This window comes from Triticum aestivum, chromosome 5B (assembly GCF_018294505.1).
Source record: "Triticum aestivum cultivar Chinese Spring chromosome 5B, IWGSC CS RefSeq v2.1, whole genome shotgun sequence".
NCBI lineage: Eukaryota > Viridiplantae > Streptophyta > Magnoliopsida > Poales > Poaceae > Triticum > Triticum aestivum.
The window spans coordinates 369,116,370-369,123,269 of NC_057807.1; positions in this window are offsets into that span (position 1 = coordinate 369,116,370).

Consider the following 6,900-nt stretch of genomic DNA (forward strand, 5'->3'; position numbering starts at 1 on the left):
GCGTGCTAGCGGGGCGCGGGTGGCCGAGCGGCGTCAGCTCATGGCGGGGCGGGGCGCGCGGGCCTTCCTCTCTCCCCCATCGACGAGAGCTCGCGGTGGCTGTCAGGGGCGAGCGGGAGCGGCAGAGCGAGAACGCGGCCGGCACGGGCGAGCGCACGGCCGGGTGGGCTGCTGGTGTTGCGGGACGCGGCGGCACGCGGGCACGGCAGCAAAAGGCGTGTCGGTGCGCGGGCGGGCATGCTGCAGGTGTGCGAGCTGCGTCGAGTGCGGCGATCGGCCGCAACTGCTGATGGCGCCGGCTTGCTTCCTAGCTAGCCAGCCCGTGCGCGTGCTTGCTAGCTAGCGAGCCGCTGCGGGTGGATGCTAGCTTGGGCTTGCAGACGGGCGCTGCCGGCGCGCGAGCGTGCAGACGGGCGATGCCGGCGTGCGAGCACGGGCGAGGCATGGTGGGGTCTGGGCCGGACAGTTTGCGATGGGTTGTTCCCGCTGCACGCACAAGTTGGCGAACGACCCAAACCGGACACCGCATGTTTGTTTTTCTACCCCAAACGGACAAAATCCGGACAAAGGCGGACGTTCGTTTGGGGTCACGCGGTGGAGTTGGCCTAAGGACGCCCGGATCGGCATGTCCGAACATCTTTTGCCATACAACGCGGTGTTTCAAACTTTACGGACACATATGAGCGTTTGAAATTCCATAAACCGACGACAAACTTGTGAGAAGTTTGCAGGACTTTGGACCTCCGCCACATAGGCTTTCGACACCCCCCAGCCCACCCAAATCTTCTTTCCCGAACCCCTTTCCCCCACTCCATCCCTCCCCCCTTGCTATGTATCCACACCCTCTCAGTCCAATGCCGCCTCTCTACCACCCCGGCAGCCGCCCATGCCTTGTTGAACGTCCGCTGCCCCACCCACGAGCCTGCCTGCTTTTGACTACGCTGTCGTTTCACCCTGGATCCATTCGCAACCAGGTATTCTCCGCCTCTGCTGACGTTGTCCATGGCGAACACCACACCTGGAAAGTGTTCTGCCCAATGTCAATGAGAAATTTTATGACATTATTGTTGTTTGCTTTGAAGTAAACACGATGGCGGCGTACTCAATGATGGAGGATGAATTGTTGTGTGATGCCTGGTTGGTCAGAAGTGCACACTTTGCAGGCACGAAGCAAGGGGTTGTGGTATTTTGGCAAAATGTGCACTCTTGGTTTCATGAGCAAAAGCACTTTGCACCCTGCAACTTACATGTGATCCATGATCATAACGTGAAGTCATTAGCTCATTGGTGGTACACCATCTCAAACTCCGCCATGAAGTATTGTGGTGCGATCGCACGGGTGGAAAAGAAGGTGGCCACATGCGCATCAACCATGGAGATCGCAAGTTTTGCTTCTCATTGCTCTACTGGTGGTCAATTCATTGATTCATTCAATGTTACAACTTGATGATCACATTATTGTATAGCCCGCACACGTTGCACCAAACAATGGAGGGCAGGCCCTTCACGTTGCTGCATTCTTTGACCAAGCTCAATGGGCACAACATATGGAAGAACGCCATGTGCGGATACTGACTTGAGTATGATTGCATTTGGGATTGATGAATTTGAGAACTTCTTCAAGATCTGGCTATATCGAATGCAATATTTATATTTAAACTACTGTACTAGAATATTTGCATGCTACTGATGGATGAACTATGCTATTTCTATAATTATTTTGAACAATTTTGAGTGCTCTGGACACAGGAAAAAATAGGGGTAGACATTTGATGCATAGGATTGGATAGTTGGCTCCCATATCGGTGTCCGCAGAAGTTTGGTGTATCCAATTTGGTGATCCACGTTGGAGTTGCCCTTATGGACGAGCAAATGGGGCTCGGCGGGTCTTGAGCCTTGACCCTGATGGTCAGAAGATAGACTGTTGGTAATGACTATCACGACCAAAAGAATTTATTGCTCATGGACCAGAAGAACACTTCTTGACGGTTTAACTATGTTTGGTTATCTGCATCTTATTGGTCTCCTAGCATCTGTGATCCAGTTCAGGCAGGGTGACCTAATGTAGGCTGAAAACCATGTTCTTTACCTAGCTTGGTTGCCCACAAAACCCCAGCCTGGATTAGAGACGAACCACCGACATGCCGTTTGGTTGCAAGCGTTACGTGCAAGACATGCGGTGTGGTAACCTAACGATAATAAATCTGACTTAACGTGAATCTTCATATGAATCTAGAAATAGAACCAACTTATAACGTGAATGTCAAGAGGCATAAGCCTAATGATAATAATCCAACTTACTTTTGTCATTGCCAGCTTGAACACATTAGTCCGAAATGCATGAAGAAGCTTGATGATTATGGACTCCTCACTTCCACCGACTTCCAATTATTTGTGACATTTGAATCATGCCTGCTCAGCAAGATGACAAAGTCCCTTTTGCAAAGAGTTGCAAGAGGGTGTACAGGTTGTTGGAACTGATAAACAGTGATGTGTGTGGTCCAATGAGCAACTCAACCAAAGGTGGCTATGGCTACTTCATGACTTACACCGACGACTTGAGCAGATATGGATATATCCACTTGATGAGGCACAAATCGAAAACTTCTGAAAAGTTCAGAGTTTCAGAACGAGGTCAAAAATCAACTTGACAAGACAATAAAACTTCTACGATTAGATTGTGGAGGCGATCACATGAGCCAAGAGTTTTATTTTCAGGTGAAAAGCATGGGTATTGTACCCCATCTCACGCCTACAAGTATGCCATAAAGAAATGACATGAAGGAACAAAGAAACCAAACTATGTTAGACATGGTCTGGTCTATGATGAGCAAGTCGGATTTAGCCTTGTCATTCTCAGGATACGCTCTGGAAACCACAACTTTCACACTAAACAGAGTACCATAAAAGTCAGTAGATAAGACACCATATGAGATATGGACCGAGAAGCATCAAATTTGTCTTTTCTAAAGATTTGGGGCAGTGAAGCATTTGTCAAGTGACTCGTGTAGGACAAGCTTATACCCAAGTTGTACAAATGCATATTCATGGGATATCTGAGGGAAACCTTGTGATACAATTTCTACTGATGCGAAGAGAACACAATGTTGTTGCTTAGAATGGGGTTTTCCTTGAGAACGAGTTTCTTAGTCGGGAAGCCAGAGGGAGATCGGTTTGACTCGAAGAAATTTGAGAACCACTTGGGGACATTTCATCCGACATCCCAACGAAGCAGGTTATTGAACCTAGTAGAGTGGAAACAATACAAGAACCATGGAGGTTAGAAAGGTTGCCCAGAGTGCGCGATGTGTTGTTGCTGGAAAGCGACATGGTGACTACGTATGCATAAGTGATGGTGGCCAGACATGGTTGGAGGCCATGCGATCCAAGTTAAAGTTCATGGATGACAATCAAGTGTGGGATTGGGTTGATCCGCCATCCGATGTCACAACCATTGGGTGCGAATGGGTGTTTAAGAAGAAAACTAACATGGATGGAAATTCTAAGATCCACAAATCTCGGCTTGTTGCAAAGGGGTATCAAAAATTTCAAGGAATTGACTACAACGTGATATTCTTGCCGGTAGCGATGTTGAAGTCTGTTAGGATCATTCTAGCTATAGCTGCGTATTTTGATTATGAGATATGACAAATAGATGTCAAGATAACTTTCCTTCATGGAAATTCAATTGTGGATGCATGTATACACGATTTAGCCCAAGGGTTTTGTCAATCCAACTAGCGCTAGTAAGATAAGAAAGCTATAGTTATCCATTTATGGGTTGAATCAAGCATCTCGTAGCTGCAACATTCATTTTTGTGATGCATGACCGGTCTCGGTTTTCTCAAGAATGAGGATGACCCTAGTTTATACAGGATGTTCGGTGGGAGCTCAATAATATTTTTAGTATTGTATGTGGAAGACATACTGCTAATCGGAAACGATGTTTCGATGCTAAACTCAGTAAAGGAATCAGCATGCAATTGTTGGGGACCGCGGTAATTTAAAAAAAGTTCCTACGATCACACAAGATCTATCTCTAGGAGATGCATACCAATGAGAGGGGAGAGTGTTGTCTACATACCCTCATAGACCGAAAGCGGAAGCGTTATGACAACGCGGTTGATGTAGTCGTACGTCTTCACGATCCGACCGATCCTAGCACCGAAGGTACGACACCTCCACGATCTGCACACGTTCAGCTCGGTGACGTTCCACGAACTCTAGATCCAGCTGAGGTCGAGGGAGAGTTTCGTGAGCACGACGGCATGGTGATGGTGATGATGAAGTTACCGGCGCAGGGCTTCGCCTAAGCACTACAACGATATGACCGAGGTGGAAATCTGTGGAGGGGGGCACCGCACATGGCTAAACAATCAACTTGTGTGTTCTAGGGTGCCCCCTACCCCCGTATATAAAGGAGCAAGGGGGAGGCCGGCAGGCCCCTATAGGCGCGCCCCAAGAGGGGAGTCCTACTAGGACTACTAGTCCTAGTAGGATTCCACCAAGAGGGGAAGAGGGGGAAGGAAGGAGAGGGAGAGGGGGAAGGAAGGGGGGCACCGCCCCCCTTCCTTGTCCTATTCGGATTCAAGGGGAGGGGGCACGCGGCCTGCCCTGACCGCCCCCCCTCTCTCTCCACTAGGGCCTATCGAGGCCCATTAGTTCCCCTAGGGGTTCCATAACCCTCCGGCACTCCGATTTTATCCCAAACTTCTTCGGAACACTTCCGGTGTCCGAATATAGTCATCCAATATATCAATCTTTATGTCTCGACCATTTTAAGACTCCTCGTCATGTCCGTGATCACATCCGGGACTCCTAACAACCTTCTGTACATCATATCACATAAACTCATAGTATAAATCGTCATCGAATGTTAAGCGTGCGGACCCTATGGGTTCGAGAACTATATAGACATGACTGAGACACGTCTCCGATCAATAACCAATAGCGGAACCTGGATGCTCATATTGGTTCCTACATATTCTATGAAGATCTTTATCGGTCAAACCGCATAACAACATACGTTGTTCCCTTTGTCATCGGTATGTTACTTGCCCAAGATTCGATCATCGGTATCTCAATACCTACTTCAATCTCATTAGGCAAGTATCTTTACTCGTTCCGTAATACTTCATCTCACAACTAACTCATTAGTCACAATGCTTGCAAGGCTTATAGTGATGAGCATTACCAAGAGGGCCCAGAGATACCTCTCCGAAACACGGAGTGACAAATACTAATCTCGATCTATGCCAACCCAACAAACACCTTCGGAGACACCTGTAGAGAACCTTTATAATCACCCATTTATGTTGTGATGTTTGGTAGCACACAAAGTGTTCCTCCGGTATCCGGGAGTTGCATAATCTCATAGTCTGAGGAACTTGTATAAGTCATGAAGAAAGCAGTAGCAATGAAACTGACACGATCATAGTGCTAAGCTAACGGATGGGTCATGTCCATCACATCATTTTCCTAATGATGTGATCCCGTTCATAACCATAGACATGTGTTGTCATTTGATGAACGAGATCACATCATTAGGAGAATGATGTGATGGACATGACCCATCCGTTAGCTTAGCATTATGATCGTTACAGTTTCATTGCTACTGCTTTCTTCATGACTTATACATGTTCCTCAGACTATGAGATTATGCAACTCCCGAATACCAAAGGAACACCAAGTGTGCTATCAAACATCACAACATAGCTGGGTGATTATAAAGGTGCTCTATAGGTGTCTCCGAAGGTGTTTGTTGGGTTGGCATAGATCGAGATTATGATTTGTCACTCCATGTTTCGGAGAGGTCTCTCTGGGCCCTCTTGGTAATGCTCATCACTATAAGCCTTGCAAGCAATGTGACTAATGAGTTAGTTGCAGGATGAAGCATTACGGAACGAGTAAAGAGACTTGCCGGTAACGAGATTGAACTAGGTATGATGATACCGACGATCGAATCTCGGGCAAGTAACATACCGATGACAAAGGGAACAACGTATGTTGTTATGCGGTTTGATCGATAAAGTTCTTTGTAGAATATATAGGATCCAATATGAGCATCTAAAAGGATCGAGAAGAGGTGTCTAGAGGGGGGTGAATAGACTCTAAGTAAGAAAAGTTACATTTTTTAATCTCTTTAAGTTGAAGTGGAGTTTTGGCACAAGTTTTAACATTCACAATACATATCAAGCAAGCACGACAAGAGTATATGTGCAGCGGAAAGTAAAGCATGCAAATTGCAAGAATGTAAAGGGATGGGATTGGAGTGTGCAAATGCAATTTGGAGACACGAAGATTTTTTATCCGTGGTTCCGATAGGTGGTGCTATCGTACATCCACGTTGATGGAGACTTCAACCCACGAAGGGTAACGGTTGCGCGAGTCCACGGAGGGCAACACCCACGAAGGGTCCATGAAGAAGCAACCTTGTCTATCCCACCATGGCCGTCGCCCATGAAGGACTTGTCTCACTCGGGTAGATCTTCACGAAGTAGGCAATCTCCTTGCCCTTACAAACTCCTTGGTTCAACTCCACAATCTTGACGGAGGCTCCCAAGTGACACCTAACCAATCTAGGAGTCACCACTCTCCAAGAGGTAACAAATGTTGTGTTGATGATCAACTCTTTGCTCTTGTGCTTCAAATGATAGTCTTCCCAACACTCAACTCTCTCCCACAGGATTTGGATTTGGTGGAAAGAAGATTTGAGTGGAAAGCAACTTGGGGAAGGCTAGAGATCAAGATTTATGTGGTTGGAATGGAATATCTTGACCTCAACACAAGTATAGGTGGTTCTCTCTCAGAAAATGTATGTTGGAAGTGTAGGCATGTTCTGATGGCCCTCTCTATGAATGAAGAGTGGGTGGAGGGGTATATATAGCCTCCACACAAAAT